Genomic DNA, 12810 nt, shown 5'->3' with positions numbered 1-12810 from the left:
TATAAAACCACACCATCTGCAAATATCACTTCAATGAATGCATATGAATGCAATGCATATGTCCTCTGCCTTCATACCTCTAAGGGTATGAAGCCGCATCGTACCCCTCCTCGGGCAACATACGATGCTAAGTTGTACCGGTACGGTCGGACCATAGGTCACGACAAAACTTCAGATGCAAGTGAATCGTGCAATGTATATGGCATGTTGCATTTCTCAATATACTTCACTTCCTTCACATACAATACAAACCTCAAACAATACTTCGTTTACCTTCAGATACAATACAAACCTCAAATAATACTTCATTTACCTTCAAGTGTGTGAATTTATCTCGTGGGTCATACTTGAATCATCATCATCATCAATATATGATTAAGCATCAATATAATACAATCAAGTAAAGTGTTACCATAGAGTTCAATTATGAAAGAATTCGATGATTCTGAATATTAGAGTGTAGACAATGAAACAACAAGTCAAAACGGTAGTAACCACCGCTACATTCACTTGCTTTCATCGAAGAAGAAAAATGTACTAGGCATGATCCGGAGTGTAGACACCTGCTGCGGGGCATAAAACTTAGTACAAATATTTCACAAACATTTGCCAACAATCAACAAATCGCTGCTACACTTGAAACCAAGACCCGGTGGAATGACTCCCACCCTGAACCACATGCCAAACAGCAGCAACGCTGTTTGTTAATTTTGTATCTTTAAAATTATAACAGTGGTGATATCAAACAAATAATCTAGGAGTTTCTACACAAAATACTCTACAACTTTGGTATTCAATGGATAATTAAATTCTGCCATCTATAAGTTCTAAAACATCTAACAAGATAACTGACTGAATCTATTTCAGACAGCAGCATAGTTAACTTCAAAATTCGATATCTCCCAAACTACTCTACCCAAAATTATGAAATTTTTCTGTCAGTAAAAACTTGTATCCCTCTACAAAAGTCTCCATAGTTGAAAGAGCCAATTCGGCAATTTACTAGACGGAACCTACCAGTGAACAGACCCGCTCATTTTTGTCAGGAAAACAGGAATAGCCACAGTAAAACAAACATAACTGGAGTTTCAAAATTCATATGAATGCACTCTTTAACAATCTGGAAAGCTTATGAAATTATCTACAACTTCTTTTACCAACCTAAAGTTTAATTCTGTCGATAAAATTGCTTAAATCTTAAGAGAACAGATTCTGTACAGAATTATGAGACTGAAAAACTGCTATAATCAAACTGCAATAACTTTCTGATCTGATGTCCGATTGAGGTGTTCTTCGCGGACACAGAAATATCCTCAAATTATCTACATCTCATATATAAACATTTTATTTTTTTTGAGGCCACTAAGACCATAGAAAACTGGTATGAACAGAAACTATAGAATCTGCCATTCTGCAGAAAACTAAATTCGAGATCAAAACCTAACCCCACATCTAATCCAACCTCTAATCCTTTAATCCCCATGATCCACAACCTCCAAAAGCAGATAATTACATGGAGGAACAAGGATCCCATCCATACCTAGGGTTTTCCCCAAGAAAATATGCAAGAAGAGATGGGAAAGAACATCTCCTTGATCCTCTCTTACTCTTCAATTCAACGTGCTCCTCCTCTTCTCGATCCTTGCTGCGTGGTGGAGATATAGTGGAAGGAGGAAGCAGTGGAGAGGGTAGAGGGCAGCTGCCCAAGGGGAGGAGAGGAAGAGGGAGGGGGGCGGCGGGCAAAGGGTGGAAAGGGTCGGGGCGACTGCAACAATTGGGAGAAGGAGAGGGGGTCGGCTAGGGTTGGAGAGGAGGGGGCTCCCATCCATCGGATCGAGACCAAAGGCCCGAACACGCTCTCCCATCTGAGCTCCTGACCCCAGCGAAAAAAATGCCAAAAGATCTACTGTTTTCCTAAGGGATGCCTCCTGAACTCCAAACCCCAATGCCATAGAACATGAAAGAAAAGAGAAAAAGAAATTTAACTTCTTTTCAGAAAATTGGGATATCACAGACATCCCTACAAATATTTGATCAATAACAACTGATTAAATCGTTAAGTGAAGATAATCTAATGGTGAGTTGTATTGATAAAATATTTTTGTTCACTCTGAGTCAAAACTTATTGCTACCTTTCAAGCCTTCTAATTTCATTCATTGTTGTTGAGGTAACAATGGTACACTTTATAGAGTGATTTTCGAGGCACGAGGCATTAATCAGATGTGTTTTGTCGAGGTTATATTTATATATTGATATTGCTATCCTCATAACAATAAGAGGAAATAGAAAAAGGCAAAGTTGTGTCCATACCTCTTTGTGATGTGATGAAAAATTGGAATAAAATTATTTGCAATCAATGAGCATTCGATTTCATTAGTGATATAAACAAATTTATCCTCTCAAACGATTACATTCTTCAGGGAATACATTGTATGAGACTTATTTCTTTGAGTTAACCATGTCAACTATGCATGACTCTATGATTAATTGTACATGTTATACTGATACCAAAGTAGAGATACATTACTACTGCTTACTGGATATAGTAGGAAATTTCTCCATGATGGCCGCCTTAATATCGTTGTCGATGGTTCCAGTCTGACATACCTCACCAGACAGTCCTCGCCATCGACGACCAACACATCCACGAGTTCGCAATCGGTGACCGCAGAATGTCTAGGTTCCAGTTCACCGCCTGTAGTAGCAGCACATCACCACCAAAGGATCCGCTTGCCAACGAGTGATATTGATTATAGTACGACGATAGTGTTGTCTACAGTGGTGGAGTTCGTTCACTGACCTCGAACGTTGTCTCTGCCGCCGACTGGTCCCCGTCGAACACTCGATGGATTTCCTTGAAAGTGTCGCTGTACTTCTCCTTGAGCACACGCTCGATGTCCATATTCATCGTCATTGCCGCGCTTGGGCAGTTGCAGCATGCTCCTTATTATATTACTGCTGCTAAACATGATAGTTCTCATTTCTCCCTTCAATAAAGTTTTGCAAGCTATAAGAAGGCATGCACCATTAATTGGTAAAAGGTATTACAGACAAAAGTAATATTGACACCGTCAAAAGCAATACCTAGAGCAAAATGGCATTCCTCACTAACTTTGGCTAGTCAGCTCTGCGTTGGTAAGGGTCGAACGCATTCCAGTCGGAAGAACTCTGTATGGTATATTATAACCAGGGATTATTTGAGGCAGCAAGTCGACACCCATTGGTAAAATACCCGTTCCTCACCAATCCACAAAATGAAGACCCAGCTCATCAATTATCTTATCGAACTCCAGCCCTTCCTCATTCATGTGCTCAATATTCTGCACATTCAATAGGGACACAATTGCATGTTTTGCAGACAAATATATCCCCTGAATATCATTCTCAATAGTGTTTGAGGCATTTTGGATGAACAATGCACCATCTTCGCCTTTAACCGATGATGAGGCACCATTTAGAGCTTGGGATTTTAGAGGCCTTTTGTAATTGCTCCCTCGATAAACCACCATTACACTTTTAGACCTGCACATGATCAATTCGCATGTGCATCGCTAGTCAATGCACAAAATTTGTGTTAGGAATCTGTCGGTACCCTAAATCAGGGGTACCCCTTACTACAGTATGAAGACACGGTGCCCGTGCGGCTATCTCTAGCCGCACGGTGAACAGCACCCGACCCCAACACGTGGGCAGTCCCAAGGGCGCCATTTGGACAGAAGAGGTGATATACTCCAGGATACCATCAGTAGGTCTGAACCTCCTCAAGAAAGTGTCAGATCCCTGTACACATAGCCCGGACCTCCGTGTACGGTCCGGGACTCCCAAGTGAGCAAGCCGGACCCCTTGGATGAGGTCCGGACCCCTCTGAGTGAGGTCCAGGCCACCCACAGCAAGGTCCTAGGATAGGGAATACCCTGGCCTAGGTCAAGGGCAGGCGAAGGTCCGGTACTGACATGTGCCCAGGCTTTATCCAGTGCGCTTCCACTCCCCGCTCAAGCGGAGGCCCAATGCTGCCACGTGGACTATCGCCTGTGACGTAAGCCAGCGGACGAAGCCTGACGTAAGGCCCCTGGGTCGCGCTGCCTCTGCATTTATTGCAGAGAAGACACGCCGCCTGTCTATCCCGCTGACAGGCGATGTGCCCTCTCAGCATTTAATGTGTCATGTCCACTCCGCTGGCAGGCAGCGTCCAGGCCATCCTGCAGGCGGCGTGCCTGTCCAGTCCATTGACAAACAGTACACCCATGCTGCGAGGTGCACTGTGTCCATCATCACATATACATTGCCAGGGAAGCTTCCCCTGCACGCCAATGCTACGCAGATCACGGATGTCAGGGCGCAAGAAGATTGCTCCAGCAACGAACATTAGTTGCTCCAAGTATTACATCTGTTATGTTCCTAGGCCCATGTGTCGAGGCTCAGTACCCTTGTACATGCCCCCCTTAGCTATAAAAGGGGAGGCATGCACCGTTACAACTCAAGCTGATCTACGCCCATAAGAAGCTCACTTAGACCCAGCTCAGGCTCACAACTTCATATAAGCTCTTAAGCTCAATACATCACACAGTGGAGTAGGGTATTATGCTCCGGTGGCCCGAACCACTCTAAACCCTTATGTGTTCTTGTGTTCGTTCATCGCTTAGTAGACAGGCAAAATACTTAGGCCCCTCCTAATCTTAGGACTTAGGGCGGGTGCATTCCGCCACCCGACCGGAGAATTTCCTCTCCGACATTTAGCGCGTCAGGTAGGGGGCTAGGCTTTAGGTTTTTGCTTGTTTTCCTGCTCAGCATGATGGTGCAAATCGTCGAGCACCGCGCCGAGACTTTGGTGGATTTTCTGGTGGAGGAAGAAGTTGCTTCTTCCACGCCACAGGTTCCCAACCGCCCAGTGCCGGGCGCTGCTGCTGTGCATGCTACACAGCAGCGTGCAACAGCGCAGACATCCCGGACTCCGTCGCGAGCGGCTCCGGGGGCATTATCTGTGGCCAGGGAATTGCTGCGTCACCCTCCAAGCCCCACGGCCTCACCGGGGGCCATGAGGCAGTGGAGGGACGACGTCGACCGCCTGCTCAGCATGGCGCACTCCGGCTTGACTAGGTCGAGACCACGGACAACCCGACGCCAGCATGAGGCGACGACGTCTGTGCGCTCACCCTCAGTGAAGGGTGCACAGACCAACGACCTCCGGGCAGAACTCAACCGCAGGCATGCGGGAGAGGACGCCCGGATCTCTCTGGAAAGGGCGTGGGAGCGTCGACAAAACATCGAGGGTCACAACCTCGATCAAGACTTCGTTGCGGTAGCACCGCAAACGCCAGTGGGCGCCCGGTTCTAGGCGGGTGTCCCCTTGGCCGGCATGGGTTGCACCGCCCTCGCAGATCATCTCCGTGCGGCGTCCTGGCCATCCAAGTTCCGGCCGCACCTGCCGGAAAAGTACGATGGTACGTCAAATCCGTCGAAATTTCTGCAGGTGTACGTCACCGCTATCACAGCAGCAGGTGGAAACACCGCTGTGATGGCAACATATTTTCATGTCGCCTTGTCTGGGCCTGCCCGGACTTGGCTCATGAATCTTGCCCCAGGATCAATCTATTCCTGGGAAGAGCTCTGCGCGGTGCGCATGGTTCACAGCAAACTTCTCCAGTGCTTACCAACAGCACGGCGTGGAGGCCCACCTCCACGCAGTGAGGCAGGAACCCGGGGAGACTCTCCGGACGTTTATCTCCCGCTTCACCAAGGTGCGAGGTACTATACCTCGCATTTCTGATGCTTCCATCATCATGGCCTTTCGTCAGGGAGTACGTGATGAAAAAATATTGGAGAAGTTGGCCACGCATGATGTGGAGACTGTCTCCACACTCTTCGCTCTGACCGACAAGTGCGCTAGAGCCGCCGAGGGTCGGGCATGGCACTCGGCCCCACAAACCGGGGCTGCCCAGTTGGGTGGCTCGGGTGCCATCCCCTGGGACAGTAAAAAGAAAAAGAAGGGTCGCGGCCATGAGAAGCCGCAGTCAACCGCTCTAGTCGTCGCAGCTGCGACTAGGAGCCGGGGCGACCACAACAAACGCCCGCGGTCGTAGAGGGGTAATAGCGACTCATGCCCTTTACACCCCAACAGTCGCCACAGCGCCACAAAGTGTCGCGAGATCATCGACCTTGCAAAACGCGTCAGCGAGCGACGCGACCAGTCTTCCAAGGACGGCTCCCCACCTCGTCGCCGACCTGGCAAGGAAAGGGTTGACGACGGCGAGGTGGTCGCGGCTAAACGAGACCTCGGGTATCAGTCACCCGAGGGGGTCCTGAAGGATGTCATCACTGAAGACTCTAATTCCAGTGATGACAGCTAGACGGGCCACCATGGGGACCCCGTACTCCCCGGTCTACGGGGTCGAAGCCTGCCTTCCCCCAGAAACCCTTTTGGACTCCCCACGGGTCCAGTCTTCTGATGGGTCCATACAAAAACGGCCACAGTGTGAGAATATGGACTCTATCAGCAAACGCAGATGGGAACCCTGGGTCAGGACCTAACCCTACGGCAAGTACTGAACCAAGGAGGGTTCCGTAAACACTCCCCCAGCTGGGAGGAACCCTTCAAGGTGACGGAAATATGCCGACCCAAGGGCGACCACCTTGCTACAGCTGAAGGAGTACCTCTTCCTAACCTCTGGAGCATCTCTGTAAGTTCTGTTCATAGGAGCAAGTCTGTGGGGTTTAGTTTTTCTCCCTTTTGTAACTAGGTTGCGCATACATGTACGCCAGCCCGGTGAGGTCCGCCCTCATAAACCCGGCATGTTGGCCTGCACCCATGCATGTCGAGTTATAAAGAGAAGATTTACCCCCTCAGATGTGCACCTATGGCAGCTTTATTCTCCTGCCTCCATGGTTTTAACCTACAGTCTCCGGGTATTATTTTTTACCTAACCCACCCGTACAGTTCCCATCTGTCCTGACATGATGACATCCGAATTGAGTAGCCAGGCCTGCAGTTTAGGACCCCTCTACGAAAGCAGGGGGTCCGGTAGCCTGGGGGCCGGTTCTAAAGAACAGGAGCTCGTTCCATGGGGTGGTCCGGAGCAGTGTGGCCACTTAGCCTGGTTCCGTACCCAAAAGCATGCACACTCCACCACTCTGTGATGGGCACCCTAGTATTTGGAGCTATAGTCCTGTGGGTCCAACAACCTGGGGTCCAGCTCTAGAGAATGGACACTTGTCTCCTGGGGTGGTCCGGAGCCGTGTAGCCGCTCAGCCTAGTCCCGTACCGTGAGCCTGCACGCTCCACCACTCTGCGACGAGTGTCCTAGTATCTGGAACCGCGATCCAGGGGGGTCTGGACACACAACTTGGCTTCCTAGACTAAAACCTATAGGTCCCATGCATGTATCAAAGGATGGCTAATGTCAGACGATAGGTCCTATGGGTGTACTACTAACGCTCCCTAGCCGAAGTTGTGTTCAGGTCCAGGTCCTAGTCGAGGCTGCCTCTTGGGGGCCGTTCCCAACTCTTTTAGGTATGCTGGCATCCAGTCTCGACACATCGAGCCTACATCCCACAGGGGCCAGGTACCAAGGAGGAGTCGGTAACACCACACACAATAGGGACAAATGGTACACAGATAAGTGCTAATACTGCTTGATAGATAATACTCAAAAGTACCTTACAAAAAACAAAAGTTATTACATCCGCCTTCAAGCGGAGTCCTAGCTCCATCTCTACCCTACAGGTATGGACTACTCTGCACCAGCAGGGTCACGTTGAAAGCTAGCTCCGAGCGGCTTGCCAGCAGCGGCGACCACTTCTGCACCAGCGGCTTGCCAGCGGTGGTGACCACCTTAGCGTGTGCGCCATGGCGAGGAGGTCCTCGCCCCCGTCCTCCTATGAGGGTGACGACAAGACCATCCAAGCCAAGGAGTTGGAAGCACGGCGGCAGACGACGCTTGCGGTCTGGCCGGTGCCGCGTAGCCAAAGTTCGCCTCCAACCTTCACAAGGTTGGTGATCATCCTTTCCTCCGAATGCTGGAGGAAGAGGCAGGTCACCAGCTCATGTGGAAGACGGAGCCGCAGCCCAACTCGCTCTCCACCACCGCAAGGCTGATGAACATCCTTGAAGCAAAGCACCTGTGGAAGGGCGCCACCCCCACGGGGCCGTGCACCTCCAGCAAAAGGAAGGCAAGATCGGCAACACCAACCCGCTGGGAGGTTGAAGATAGAAAGCACGAACTCTCACGCGGCAAGTTCGTTGAGGAGGATGGCGCCGGCGCAAATCCTTCCGCCAAACGCTGACGCATCCCATCCAAGCAGGCGGCACACCATGTCGAGCACCCACTTAGTCTGGGCACGCTCGGGATGGCTTACAAGGCCATGGCAAACTACGGCAACGCCAAGCAGAGACCTTGAAGACAAAAGGGCGCAGAGAGCTCGGAGGCGAAAGGGCACAGCGAGTGGGAGAGAAGCAAGGCATGGCTGCTACTCGAGGGATGAACCCCTTTTTAAAGGCAGACTCCCCCGCTCGCGCCCCGAAACACCACGGGAAGTCTCCCCCGATGCATACCGGAGTACCCATCCTATGACACGGGGCCCGACCCCACAAGTCATATAGCTGGCGTGCTAATCTCCGAGTGCAGAGAAGGCAAACCGCCGCGCAAGGTGCATGCTACCGACCCGCGGTAACACGCCTCTTCACCTCCGCCGAATGCAGCGGACCCAGCCTCTGGCACGGGGGGCTCGGGCCCACGAGTCATACTCCTTGGGTGTCAGCTTCTGTGTGCAAAGAAGGCAAACCGCCGCGCAAGGTGCATGCTACCGACACACGGTAACACGCCTCTTCACCTCCGCTGAAGGCAGCAGACCAGTCTGCCCGCGTGAGGAGTGCGCCACCTCCTGTGGTAGTGCGCCTCCTCACCTCCGCCAAAACCAACAGCACAGTCTCTGACACGGGAGCCCAGGCCCACGAGTCATCCTCCTTGGGCATCGGTTCCTGGGTGCAGAGAAGCCGAACCACCGCTCGCGCCAGTACCGCGCCTCCTCGGGGCCGCTATAGAGGACAGAGAAGGTGAATTTTCAAAACCAATGCAGCGGTATCGAGGCACCCCGCGCATGGCCCAACAAAGCCATTAAGTGCGAAGACCACGGGTCAACCATCCGTGGGGACATGCGTGACAGTTGGCGCGTCCGAGGGTGAAACAGCAGTAATTGCGACAGCAAGCGCGCAGAAGCAGCGAGCCAATCGCCAATCAAACTTTGGCCCCACCTGCAGGCTCGTTCCCTCCCCTGAGGCGGGCTCGGGGGCCACTGTCGGTACCCTAAATCAGGGGTACCCCTTACTGCAGTATGAAGACACGGTGCCCGTGCGGCTATCTTTAGCCACACGGTGAACAGCACCCGACCCCAACACGTGGGCAGTCCCAAGGGCGCCATGTGGACAGAAGAGGTGATATACTCCAGGATACCATCAGTAGGTCCGGACCTCCTCAAGAAAGTGTCGGATCCCTGTACACATAGCCCGGACCTCCATGTACGGTTCGAGACTCCCAAGTGAGCAAGCCGGACCCCTTGGATGAGGTCCGGACCCCTCTGAGTGAGGTCCAGGCCACCCACAGCAAGGTCCCGGGACAGGGAATACCCTAGCCTAGGTCAAGGGCAGGCGAAGGTCCAGTACTGACACGTGCCCAGGCTTTATCCAGTGCGCTTCCACTCCCCGCTCAGGTAGAGGCCCGATGCTGCCACGTGGACTATCGCCTGTGACGTAAGCCAGCGGACAGCCTGACGTAAGGCCCCTGGGCCATGCTGTCTCTAGCATTTATTGCGGAGAAGACGCGCCGCCTGTCTATCCCGCTAATAGGCGATGTGCCCCCTCAGCATTTAATGTGTCCTGTCCACTCCGCTAGCAGGCGGCGTCCAGGCCATCCTGCAGGCGGCGTGCCTGTCCAGGCCATTGATAAACAATACGCCCGTGCTGCGAGGTGCATTGTGTCCATCATCACATATACGTTGCCAGGGAAGCTTCCCCTGCACGCCAATGCTACACAGATCACGGATGTCAGGGCGCAAGAAGATTGCTCCAGCAATGAACATTAGTTGCTCCAAGTATTACATCCGTTATGTTCCTGGGCCCATGTGTCAGGGCTCAGTACCCTTGTACATGCCCCCCTTAGCTATAAAAGGGGAGGCATGCACCGTTACAACTCAAGCTGATCTACGCCCACAAGAAGCTCACTTAGACCCAGCTCAGGCTCACAAGTTCATACAAGCTCTTAAGCTCAATACATCACACAGTGGAGTAGGGTATACGCTCCGGCAGCCCGAACCACTCTAAACACTTGTGTGTTCTTGTGTTCGTTCATCGCTTAGCAGACAGACAAAACGCTTAGGCCCCTCCTAATCTTAGGACTTAGGGCATGTGCATTCTGCCACCCGGCCGGAGAATTTCCTCTTCGACAGAATCCATTTCTGAAACAATCAATGACGCCAAGACAGACTCAAATTCACCATATTTAATTGAGAAATACAATGCATGTTGAATTGACATCGATAACAAAACTCTAAAGAAAAAGACATGCTGCAAATCTAACTACACGACCAAAAGGGAGCATAAAAACCCGGGGAAAACCTCTCGAAAAAGGGACTGTAGAGAATAATCCATTCCTGGACAGGGCCCAAATAACATATGTCTACCGGAAAAAGTGTCAACACTCAATAAGGATACATAGAAACTTTTGCTGATCGGTTGATTTTTACAGGTAAGTAGCATTATTTGGAAGACTATAACAGGACTTATTTCTTCAGAATCCCTACGACAATACTCATTGACATATCTTCACATGCCTCAAAATTTGCTACTAAAGAGAAAGAAGAAATGGGAAAGAGGCAAATGAGGCGTACCCACCGGCGCTGGCGTTAGTAAAAAATATTTCTACTGATCAAACAATTTGAAATATAATAGGAAGAGTAATAAATGAAACAAAACGAACCTTCAAATGATTTGTCCTCGGAAATTGCTGAGTGATATCAGGACCCCAAAGCAATACAATGTCTTGATCTTTATTGGGAGAAAGACCCATCTGAAAGGAAGGGTCAGACCACAGCACATCCCTAGGGATCAAATTTGAGGCTCCCCAAGGAGGGTCAAGAACAGTTCTCATTGCTTTCAATAACTCATCCAATGATCCAAGTTTCATGGAAGTCAGATCAACAGTAAAATTCGCCTTGTATTTGTGATCCTTCCCCCCTTTTTTGAATTATTTGATGGCATTACAATTGTACCACGGAACTATTGAAGACACCTCCACATGCAACGTACACATATCCTGCTATTATTATCGCTAGAGGAAGGTCCCCAAAACATCTTTAAAACTTTCGATAAAGTTGAGGGCCCTGATCTTTGTATTCAGTCATTATCTCCTTCTCGAAACCATATTAAATGATTCATGGTTTCCCAGAGAAGGAACACCCAATTTGGGAGTAGCACCTAAAAGAAAGAAAGAACACCATTAATTAGAAACCATTTATGTTTGACATGGTTGAATTAAAATTTCTATAGAATGTCAAAGGAGGATTCGCATCTTGTGCGAGTTAACAATCAAATGTCTAAATATATATCACACATGGCACTAAATAGTGATCATAGCGACCTCCTACAGCTACAGCTACGACGTATAAATACAGTATGAAACAAACGGATAATTCAAATTCACTTAACATACATATGGTTTAAATGGCACCATATTTTTTTCACAATTTAAGTATGTGCGACTTTATATTTTTAGTACAGTTATATGTCTATTTATACCTATTATTCATGATATATATACTTAAATTTAGACTTAATGATCTGGTACCTCTAACAACAACCCACTATACAATATTTAGTACATCGATATCACATCATCAATATGCCAACCATTGGAATATGAGGGAACGAGAACAAGTACTCCAAGATAAATTTTGTGGGTCATGACTCATAATTCTATGTTGATTCCATTTAATTGTTTTTTGTGCAAAATTAGCAAACCTATAGTTGTTATTAAGTCAAATCCAAACAAAGGGGAGAAGACATTATCGTCAGAGTCTGAGCTGCCATCAAAACAACAAAACAAGTTAGTATCAATCTGCGTCCATAAATCTCATAGGTTCAACAAAACAAAATGGAACTAAAACATGCATGAGGCTTAACAGCGAGTTGGAAAATCTGCTGCAGAATTCACCTTCCAGTCAAGGAGCAGGAGGAAGACCTCGAGGCCCTAGGCACCACGGTCGACGTAGTCGCCGTTGAAGATGAAGATGCGGTCCTTAGAAGATGATGTCGTGGAGCTGTCTCTGGATCTGTGGCGTGCACGGGGGTGGGGACGGTTGAGGTCGCCGACCGGTGGGGTGGTGGAGTCCGTCGGTGGGGGAGGAGGAGGCCGTTGTGTCGCATGTTGAAGAGAAGGGGGAGATGGAGGTTGCTGGGGTTGGAGGATGTTGTTTTGCCGTGGTGGACGTTGCGCGACCGAGGAGTGGTGGAGGCGTCGGCAATGGATACTTCGATCAGAGGTCGCGTTGAAGAGGAGGGGCGCTGGCCGCATGCTGGACTACTAGGCCACACGTTGAATCGCTGGGTTGCACGAACACTAGGACATAGGCACGGGTATGGAATTTGTTTGATTAGTGCCATACCGGCCACCGAGAGAGACGGAACGTGGCTTATAAGCGTTGTTGTGGATCATCTGTTGCTCACTCTAACTCCTCCAGCTCTAGTGTCACACTAAGGTATGTCTTTTTGCGCGGGGATGCATGGGTGATTTTGGAGGGTGTACGGCCGGTGGGCGGCCACA

This window comes from Zea mays, chromosome 4 (assembly GCF_902167145.1).
Source record: "Zea mays cultivar B73 chromosome 4, Zm-B73-REFERENCE-NAM-5.0, whole genome shotgun sequence".
Lineage (NCBI taxonomy): Eukaryota > Viridiplantae > Streptophyta > Magnoliopsida > Poales > Poaceae > Zea > Zea mays.
Note: the sequence above shows the minus strand (reverse complement) of the source record.